The 10,894-nt window shown below is 46.0% G+C and overlaps 1 pseudogene; it reads left to right on the top strand.

The window, feature by feature from the left end:
- The first annotated feature begins 929 nt into the window (after nucleotides 1-929).
- Nucleotides 930-10,337, top strand: LOC123169635 (ABC transporter C family member 10-like; annotated as a pseudogene).
- The last annotated feature ends 557 nt before the right edge of the window (nucleotides 10,338-10,894 follow it).

The raw sequence follows: 10,894 nt of genomic DNA, 5'->3' as shown, positions 1-10,894 counted from the left end.
AAATCTACCCAAACATGAACATATACAGAGATATGCAAAGGGGTAGTGGAAACTGCACCTTGCCTCCGCTGCTAGCTGCTGATCCAGACCTTCTGCAGCACCTCCGGTCGCCGTTACGTGGTAGCCGCCCCGCTGCTTCGTCGCTGCTCCTAGGATCTGGACCGTGGCCGATCTGCTTCGTCGTTGCTGCTTGCTAGGTCGCCGCCATGGTGCAGATGCGCGCAATCACAGAGGAGACGATGGGAGGAAGGTGAAGCCGGGCCGGGGAGGGATGGAGAAGGCAGATCGAGAGGGGGGAGAAGCGGGAGGGTGGCGGCGCTAGTGGGGGAGCAGCGAGAGAGGGGGAGATGCGGGAGCAGCGGGAGGAGAGCGATAGGGTACGGGTGCGGGCGAGGGGCTCGTTCCCTGTCGTCCGGCCGATTTCGAGGTATGCCTCGGTTCGGCATAATGAGCGAATATTCCCTTTTCTGGGACGAGTGGGTTCTGAATCGTTCGACTAACTAAACGCGGGAATGGGCCGTGGGAACGGGTCGGACCCATGACGTTCTACCCGGTGACAACAACCAAACACACCCTTAGTTTCGGGTCTTTAGTTCATCGGACGAAATATCGTCCGGTTTTATGTAGTAGTATAAATTATCCTACTTTCAATGAAATCCGTCGTGTTTGTATCAAAATTCGTCCAGTTTAATCAAATTTTGTCCGGTTGATTTGAGTTGTTGTGAAAGTGTATGCGAACTGACTCCCTCTCGGTGGATGGATGCGGGAGGTTTTTTGAGAGTTGCTGACTGACTCCCTCTCGACGGATGGATGCAGGAGGTTTTTTGAGAGTTGCCGATGAAGATGCTCTTACAGTAGATCCGGGTTCTTTAAAAGAAAATAGAAAATAGTATGACAAAAGAGTATCAATGGGGCTGCCCGCGCACGTCCACACGACAGAGCACGCCTCCACCGTTTCGGCCGTCCCCGTAGCGAAACAGCACACACGACGTTAACAGAGCTTTGAGCGCCGAGAGCTCCGCGCGACTTCTTCCCTTCGTCAAGCTCGCGCCGCGGAGGTGGGCGCGCGGCGTTGCTGACTACCGAGCAGCAGTCTGCTAGAGAGGTCAACACTCTGCTAGAGAGGTCAACACTCTGCACCATTGCTTGCTTAGCTCTTTGAAACATAACCCGGCGGAGATTTGTTGCTTTCCCTGCCGAATGCCGATTGACGATCTCCACCTTTGGGTTGGTTCCCCTTTGGATTTCTGACTCTTCTTGTTCCCAGCGAGCACTGAGATTTCCGCGTCTCCCTTCCCCTAGTCCTAGATTAATTTCATCCCATTTGGACTCCAAGATGTTTGCTCCAGTACGAGCAATTCTAGTCCGTATCTCTCTTCTTTGTCTGTGTCTCTTCTTCTGTCCTAACCTGTTTCATGTTCATGACCGGCGCAGGGCAGAACCAGGAGCTGATCCACCTCGAATCAGCACCAGATGGGGATGGGTTCCCTCACAAGTAAACTCTCTCCTCGACTTCTTCATGCTGCATCATTTTCGGCAACCAACTGAAATCTGACTCCAAAACCACACTTCAGGTTCTTCCTGGGTGACCACCTTGTGTGGGAGCCCGATGTGCTCCGGCCAAGACGCCGTCTCATGCGCTTTGAACCAAACGTTCGACTCTTCCACCTGCACGAACCATCTGGTGGCCACCGGCATCGCCGCGCTGCTGGTGCTCGCCCTCGCACTCCAGCTGCTTGTGAAAATTCCCAAGAGCAGAGCGTCTGCACGGCAGCTCGTCACGCTCAGCTCACTGCTGCACTTGTCTGCTGTGCTGTTCAGTGCCTGCCTGGGTTTGGTTTATCTCGGGCTGGGGCTCTGGATGCTGGGGAGTAACTTCAGTCAGGATGCTTCTGTTGTTTACCTTCCACATTGGTGGCTTGTGACGTTATCTCAGGGTTTGAATCTGATCCTTACCAGCTTGGCTTTCAGCATCAGGCCTCGGTTTCTTGGAGCGGCATTTGTCAGGTTTTGGCCGGTCTCGCTGACCGTCTATGCAGTATTCATCTGTTGTTCTTCAGTTGTTGACATTGTTGCAGAGAAGACAACCACTATCAAGTCTTATTTAGATGTTCTGTCGCTACCAGCTGCAAACTGTTCTTCCAATTAAATTTTCCCGTTGGTTCCAATTTAATTGAAGGATAAAACTTTTACTTTGCAGCGAAACTTTACAATATTCTATTCATAAGAATTTTATTTTTCTTTTAAAAGAGCACTTTTCTTTATTTTGCAGCGGAAAACATGAATAAAAAATTCATGGACTTTATATTCTTTATAGAAACTTTTATTCGACTGAATAAACAAAATCATGAACTTTTTAATTTTCTTTATAAAATTCATGAACTTTTCTTTTTCTGAAAATTTTCTATTTTCATTTTCAGAAACTTTTCCTGTTTACTTTTTCTATTTTCTAAACAAACTTTCTTTGGATTTTATTTGAATAGAAAATACTATGTGAAATCTGCCCAAAAAAGTGGACAAAAAACAAAAAAGAAAACTACAGCGCAGCTACAGCCTCGGCCTGACGCGCGAGGCAAAAACCGGCCCACGACCTGTGAGGCGCGCGCTACTGCCGGCCTCGCCACTTTCAGCCCGATGGCCCAGGCAAGCGCAGCCTAGCTGCCGCCTCTGTAATGGCCCATAAGGCCCGTAGGGCAGCCATCAAGTGCTCCTGGCTGTCGGATTCCATCCGACGGACCAGCGGACGACTCGGGCGATCAAAACGCCTCTCAGCCGTCGGGGGAAAAACCCTAGCTCATTCCCCCCCCGCACGCGCCGCTCACTCCCTCTCGCTGTTCGTCTCCACAGCGGCGGTTCTGCCGGCCGGTCCGGTCGCGCCAGTCGCCGGCAACGGCGTCCACCACCGCGTGAGCCTGGCCGCTTCTCTTTCCTCCTGTTCCCCTTCTCTTTCCTGTTGCAGAGAGGGCTGGGCCGTCCTCCGGTCTGTCTCCGCGGCCGGGGCCCGAGGCCACCGGCGAGCTAAGTCTGGCCGCCGGCGACGGCGACCTGAAGCCACCGCGCTGCGCGCGCCACCCTCTCCTCCCCCCTTTTCCTCCTGTCCTCTCCTCTGTGTCTCCACCACCACCGCCTCCTCTTTTTCGATCTGGACGACGACTGTGGCGGAGGTTCCGACGGCGGCGCCGTGGCCTTCCCCCTCGCCGGCTGCGCGTCCACCTCGCGGTGAGCGCGCCGCCGTCGAGCGGTTTGGCTGCGGTGCCCCCCCTTCTCCTTTTCCGGCGAGCCCTTGGGCTAACTCCGGTGGTTCTTCTTCCGGACGGCTCGGCGTGCCGATGCCCGTCCGGATCGAGAGGAACGGCGCGGCCATAACGGCGGCGCTACTTTCTCCGGAGAGGAATTTTTCTTTGCCCTGTTCTAGGGTTCTTTGGGGAGGGGAGGATTTCTGTTGCTACCGAAAATCTGAAACGCCAACCTGGGCTGATACCATTGATAGTGTCTGTTGATCCAGTGGGCATGGGGATTCCGGTAGTGGTGATAGGTATTACCTTTTTTCTTGGCCTGAGGAGCTCCCGCCGTTGGCCATGGTGGATGGCTACGGCGGTGATGGCAGAGAGAGGTGAGGTGGTGGCGACGGGGGATGTGTGGGCAGTGGCAGCGGTGGAGCTTCCCATCGCTTCAGTGCCTCCCTCTAGATCGGATAGGGTTAGGAGTGGGGAACAGTGGCGGTGACGAACCTCGTACCCCGTACCCCGTGCCCCTGGTCCCCACCTCCTCTTTATAGCACTGCGCGACAGGGGCCCACCAGCCTTGCTTGGGCTGGACGCCCCCGATCAGGGCGTGGGTCAAGGGCCCAATGAGCCGTTGGGCCCATTGGTGGAGAGATCAATCTAACATTATTTAGATGTTCTGTCCCTACCAGCTGCAATTCTCCTCCTCCTTTACGGCATTCGGCACAGCCATGATGAAGAGGGTTATGGAGAAAATGGAAATGGTTTGTACAAGCCCCTGAACACAGAGACAGACGGTGAGGCAGCTGATTCTGAGACTCATCAGGTCACTCCCTTCGCTACTGCTGGTTTTTTCAGTGAGATGTCATTTTGGTGGTTGAATCCTCTGATGAAGATGGGCTATGAGAATCCCCTTGAGGACAAAGACATGCTTCTTTTAGGCGCCACAGATCGAGCGCAAAACCAGTACTCGATGCTCATGGACAAGCTGAATTGCAAGAAGCAGTCGCCGTCACAGGCCACACCATCACTCTTCTGGATTATTGTTTCTTGTCACAAGCGTGCCATCGTGGTCTCGGGTTTCTTTACTTTGCTCAAGGTTCTCACCTTATCTACAGGCCCAATAATTCTCAAGGCATTCATCAATGTATCACTTGGGAAAGGGACCTTTAAATACGAAGGCTATGCGCTGGCTGCATTATTGTTTGTCTGCAAATGTTGTGAATCATTGTCGGAGAGACAGTGGTATTTCCGCACTCGGAGATTAGGACTGCAGGTGAGATCACTCCTGTCAGCAGCTATTTATAAGAAACAACAGAAGCTATCAAATGCAGCAAAAACGAAGCACTCTTCTGGACAAATTATGAACTATGTGACCGTCGATGCCTATCGGATTGGGGAATTCCCATAATGGTTCCATCAAACATGGACAACAAGTGTTCAGCTTTGCATTGCTCTGGCAATTCTATACAATGCGGTCGGTGCTGCAATGATTTCATCGTTGGTTGTCATCATTCTCACCGTACTCTGCAACGCTCCACTGGCCAGATTCCAACACAAATTTCAGAGTAAACTTATGGAAGCACAAGATGTGAGATTGAAGGCCATGTCTGAGTCACTAGTTCATATGAAGGTCTTGAAACTTTATGCATGGGAAGGCCACTTCAAGAAGGTCATCGAGGGGTTGAGGGAAGTTGAGTACAAGTGGTTGTCAGCATTCCAGCTTTGGAGGGCATACAACAGTTTCCTGTTCTGGGCTTCTCCTGCTTTGGTTTCTGTGGCAACCTTTGTAACATGCTATCTTTTGAAAATCCCTCTTGATGCTAGCAATGTATTCACCTTTGTGGCAACTCTACGTCTCGTGCAAGACCCAGTTAGGACGATACCCGATGTTATTGCAGTTGTGATACAAGCTAAGGTTGCTTTCACTCGGATATCAAAGTTCCTTGATGCACCTGAGTTAAACGAGCAAGTTAGGAAGAAATATTATGGTGGAATTGATTACCCTATAGCGATGAATTCGTGTAGCTTCTCCTGGGATGAGAATACATCAAAACCAACTCTAAAGAATATAAATATGGCAGTCAAAGCTGGAGAAAAGGTTGCAATTTGTGGAGAGGTTGGATCAGGAAAGTCGACACTTTTGGCTGCTGTGCTCGGAGAGGTTCCCAAAACTGAAGGCACGGTATGTTTTTTTCTTAGTAATAACTTCATTTTGTAATGAAATAGCTGCCATACTCAGAATTTAGACATTTATACATGTTTAAGATAAACATAGCCTGTTGACAACAGCGTCAAGTTCGGTTTGCAAAGTTGTTGTGAAAATTATGGTTGACAATATTTGCCAACATGTAGTATGTTCATCAATTCATTTTCTTTCCTAACAGCTTAATATACAATTATTTATCTCTGGATAAACATTTCAGATCCAAGTCTGTGGGAAAATAGCATATATTTCTCAGAATGCATGGATCCAAACAGGAACTGTGCAAGACAATATTCTGTTTGGATCGTCGATGGACAGGCAAAGATACCTCAACACACTCGTGAGGTGCTCGTTGGTCAAGGACCTTGAAATGCTGCCATATGGAGATTGTACTCAAATTGGGGAGAGAGGAGTAAATCTTAGTGGTGGCCAGAAGCAACGCGTCCAGCTTGCTCGTGCACTATACCAAAATGCAGACATCTATCTTCTTGATGACCCTTTCAGTGCTGTTGATGCCCATACAGCCACAAGTCTCTTCAATGTAAGGATCAATTTATCAGATGCAGATTATATTACTATTTGGTTCTGAACGGTTTTACAAAACTCTTTGCTACAGGAATATGTCATGAGTGCCCTATCAGACAAGACCGTTCTTTTGGTGACTCACCAAGTGGATTTTCTACCTGTATTTGACTCCATTTTGGTACCTCTCTCCACTTCGAAAAAGCCACCGTTTGAAGATATTTATCTGTAATTAGCTTTATTTATTTGCTGATGTCATCTAAATGATTCTTGGCAGTTAATGTCAAATGGAGAGGTTATTCGGTCTGCACCTTATCAAGATCTATTGGCAGATTGTGAAGAATTTAAAGACCTTGTAAATGCCCATAAAGATACTATGGGTGTTTCGCATAGCAAGAATAACATACCCCATCAAAGATCTAAGGAAGTATCAATAAAGGAGACAAATGGTATTCATGGAAGTAGATATACAGAGTCTGTGAAGCCATCACCGGCAGATCAACTAATCAAGAAAGAGGAAAGAGAAACTGGGGATGCAGTTTTCAAGTCTTATATGCTTTACCTGCGCCAGAAGAAAGGCTTCCTGTATTTCTTCTTGTGTATGATTTCTCACATAATTTTCGTAGCTGGGCAGATATTACAGAATTCATGGATGGCTGCTAATGTCCAAAATCCTCATGTTAGCACACTGAAGTTAATTTCTGTGTACATTATTATCGGAGCTTGCGCAATGATCTTCTTGCTATCAAGATCTTTAACAGTCGTTGTTTTTGGGATCCAGTCATCAAGATCCTTATTTTCCCAGCTACTCAATTCATTGTTCCGTGCACCAATGTTCTTTTTTGATTCTACACCTCTAGGAAGGGTTCTTAGCCGGGTAAGAGTTCTTAAACGAATGGTGATACAAGAAGTTACAGGGAGTTTCTCATGAGGGATTAACTTGATCCCTTTTTCTTCTAATGCAGGTCTCTTCAGATTTGAGTATCGTTGACCTTGATATTCCATTTGCATTAGTGGTTAGCCTTGGTACCAGCTTAAATGCATGTAGCAATCTAGGGGTATTGGCTGTTGTTACATGGCAAGTTCTGTTTGTATCCGTGCCAATGATAGTTTTGGCAATTAAGTTGCAGGTAATTGGTATGACTTTGTTACTTTATGGCTAACCCTCATTTCTTTGATTATTTGATTTCATTCACACTTCATAGTTTTGCACTCAAAGTTTTAATAAGTGAAGCCTGTTGTGTTTGGTCATGCAGAGGTACTATCTAGCATCGGCCAAGGAATTAATGCGGATCAATGGTACTACAAAGTCTGCCCTAGCGAGTCACTTAGGTGAATCGATTGCAGGGGCTATAACGATAAGGGCCTTTGAGGGAGAAGATCGTTTCTTTGCTAAAAATTTGGATCTTGTTGACAAGAATGCCAGCCCATATTTCTGTAATTTTGCAGCAACTGAATGGTTGATTCAACGTATAGAAATAATGAGCGCTGTAGTTCTTTCTTCTTCCGCCTTTGTCATGGCTCTTCTTCCTCAAGAAACTTTTAGCCCTGGTAAGCAATTATATGAGCACCACGTTGCTTCAAATAAGCTTTTGCTACGAGAACATACTTGATACTCCCTCCATTCTGGAATAGATAACGTTTTAGGCATGACATGGGTCTCCAACAAACTAATTTGACCACTACATACTATGAAAATAATATTGACGAAAAATCCAATGATAGTATTTTGACCTTACCAGTCCAAATACCTTTTTTATATACAATAGTAAAGTTTTTTAAAAAAATTGCAGGGGAAACTTTCAATCTATTCATCATCTGTCATGGTAGTACACAGAACATCAGAAGTAACAAAAATTACAACCAGGTATGTGGATCACCTAGCCACGACTACAAGCACTGGAGCGAGACAAAGGTGCACCACTGTCATTGCCCTTCCTCACCGGAGCCAGGCAAACGTTGTTGTAGTAGCGGTCAGGAAGTCGTGGTATTAAGGCTCCACAAGACCAGCGCAGCAGAACAACAAACATCGCAAATAAAGAGAAGCGCGGATCGGAAAGATCAAACCTATAGACACACGGCCAGAGACATGCGAAGATTGGATCCAAACAGATCCACGTGCCCTCCGAAGACGGTAGACGCAACATCAAGATGGGGATCGAACATGTGAGATATTATTCCTACTAGGGGACATCGCCACCGCCGCACAGCCCTAACCGAGACGCTGAACCAAACAAGAATGAGAGGGGGATCCCTCCCACTGGCACGGGGTCGGGATTCTCTGCACCTCCACGGCCTGGGAGTAGCTTCTTGGGGTGGAGGAAAGGAAAGATGCCTAAAGTGTGGAAAGTTTGATTGAATGCCTTCTAGAATGTTACACTCCGAGGTAGTAATGCTTATTATTGCAAAGAAAATTATATTTACCGCCCTCGGCTGGGCAGAACATTATGAACATAAAACTCCGTACATTTCTCAAGCCACCACATGCTCTGATGATTTTATGGATAAGTTTGTATTCTTATGAAGATGCAATTCTAGTCCTAATGCTTATGCGCCGGAGTTAACTAAATAAAGTATTTGATACCATTCAGTTTGTGCCATTACAAATATTAGCACTAATTAGTTCCTTGCTTTCATACTTGCACAGGTTTTGTGGGAATGGCATTGTCCTATGGTCTTTCGCTAAATACATCATTTGTTTCCTTTACTCAAAGCCAGTGCAACCTTGGGAATCAAATAATCTCGATGGAACGGGTGAGTCAGTACATGGACATACCAAGTGAAGCAGCAGAAGTCACTGAAGACAATCGACCATTACCAGATTGGCCCCAAAATGGCAATGTGGAGATTAGGCATTTGAAGGTAATCAAATGTAAATATTTACACATAAACCTTACAAGGTAAAATAAAATCCTACCTATTAACACTTATAACAAATGTATGTGATGGATTTTCATTTGACAGATTAGGTACAGGGAAGACGCACCCCTTGTACTACATGGAATCACTTGCAATTTTGAAGGTGGAGATAAGATTGGTATAGTTGGTCGAACAGGAAGTGGCAAGACAACGTTAATTGGTGCATTGTTTCGCCTTGTTGAACCTGATGAAGGGAACATAATTATAGACTTTGTGGATATCAGTACAATAGGCTTACATGATCTGCGGTCGCGTTTGGGTATCATTCCACAAGACCCAACACTTTTCCAGGGTACAATAAGATACAATCTAGATCCTCTTGGGCAATTCTCAGATGAAAAAATATGGGAGGTAAGATTCTACACAGCTAACTGTGTTGTTTTTCCTCATCTTACGCAATGATAAGATAAGATTGTGATGACAAGGTATGACACCGAAAGAACCTGATGCAATGTTTAATCATGAGGTCATCCTCTTTTAGTACTATGGCAATTCAGCTTGATTACTTTGACATATACCTAACCATTTCAGAAAGTTCAGCACGTTAACAAAATGGGGTGAAAGAGCAATCTCAAATGATAAGTTGCCTCTCTCATAACAACTAGATTCCCTAGGAGGAACTAGACAACGTTTTTCACTTATGGAAGAAATAGGCACCCGAATTTGATTTGAGGAGATGACCTCCCACCTACTGAAGTGGTTATTCCATTTGTTATTGTGCTTGCAGGTTCTTGCCAAATGTCAACTTCTTGAAGCTGTCCAGGAGAAGGAACAGGGACTGGATTCACATGGTAGGAAACTTCACTTCATCTATACTTTGGTTTCTGGAGTTCATCTTTTGAAACTAATAAAGTGTGTAAACAGAAAAGCTCTAATCATTTCAAGAATTCAAAATAGGTGTGAAAATACATGTGCCAATAAATATGTCAAATTGTTAGTAGTCGTATGCGTATTAGTTATATCCTCGTGCTAGCATGATGTTTGGTATAATCTCATCCATAGACCATAGTACTGATCAAGATCCTGTCATAATAGTTGTGGAAAGTGGGTCAAACTGGAGCATGGGCCAAAGGCAGCTCTTCTGCCTGGGACGCGCACTTCTGAGGTGCCGTATCTTGGTTCTTGATGAAGCCACAGCTTCTATAGACAATGCAACAGATGTTCTCCTTCAGAAGACCATCCGGACGGAATTCAAATATTGCACTGTTATTACAGTTGCCCACCGTATACCGACAGTTATGGATTGTGATATGGTACTTGCAATGAGCGACGGTATGTTTCTCTTGCCGGCAAATTATAGGCAATGTAATGTTTTCTTTGTGAGGATACTGATGAGCTATATATGAACACTTCCAGGGAAAGTAGTAGAGTTTGAGAAACCTACAAAGCTCATGGAAACTGAAGGATCTCTCTTTCGCGAGCTGGTCAAGGAGTACTGGTCATACACTTCGAACACAAATATCTAGAAGAGATTGTCTCGAAGTTTCTCAGGCTATCTCTTGCTACAACAAATTCTATGCAGTATCATGGTGGGCCGTCGCTGCCCTTTGGAATTGCTGAAGGTAAACAGAGTAGATTCCTGGAGGTTTCCTTGCCCCAGTAAACTGGAGGGACTAAATCTGCAACCCTGCCAACCGTAGTGAACTGTAAGGCTCATAGTATCATTAGCAAGGTCACAGTAGTTCATCAAACTTGAGCTGAATGCATCAGGATGAGGTTTCATGCGATTGGTTTTCGGTTGTATATGCTTTGATGTACTTTACTCCAGTGAAAATCAGCTTGCTTTTGTTGTTAAGAGCTGCCTATTTATATTGCAATGTACAGTACAAACATTTCAGCAGGCATTCGATAGAACCCAGAGTTGGCAAGCAGCGCAGCTCCTGTATAATGATATAATCTAACCGCTTCCTTACTGAAACACTACCTCACTTCATGGTCTTTCATCAGCCGATCAGTTGCAGTCACTAGCATGTTGTTTAGTAGTTCTTCCGCAGTTCGAGGTGGTATCTCGTACTGTACCTGC

The sequence above is a fragment of the Triticum aestivum genome, chromosome 7D (assembly GCF_018294505.1).
Source record: "Triticum aestivum cultivar Chinese Spring chromosome 7D, IWGSC CS RefSeq v2.1, whole genome shotgun sequence".
Classification (NCBI taxonomy): Eukaryota; Viridiplantae; Streptophyta; class Magnoliopsida; order Poales; family Poaceae; genus Triticum; species Triticum aestivum.
The sequence above is the reverse complement of the archived record's forward strand: the minus strand, read 5'-3'. Positions and strand labels throughout refer to the sequence as shown.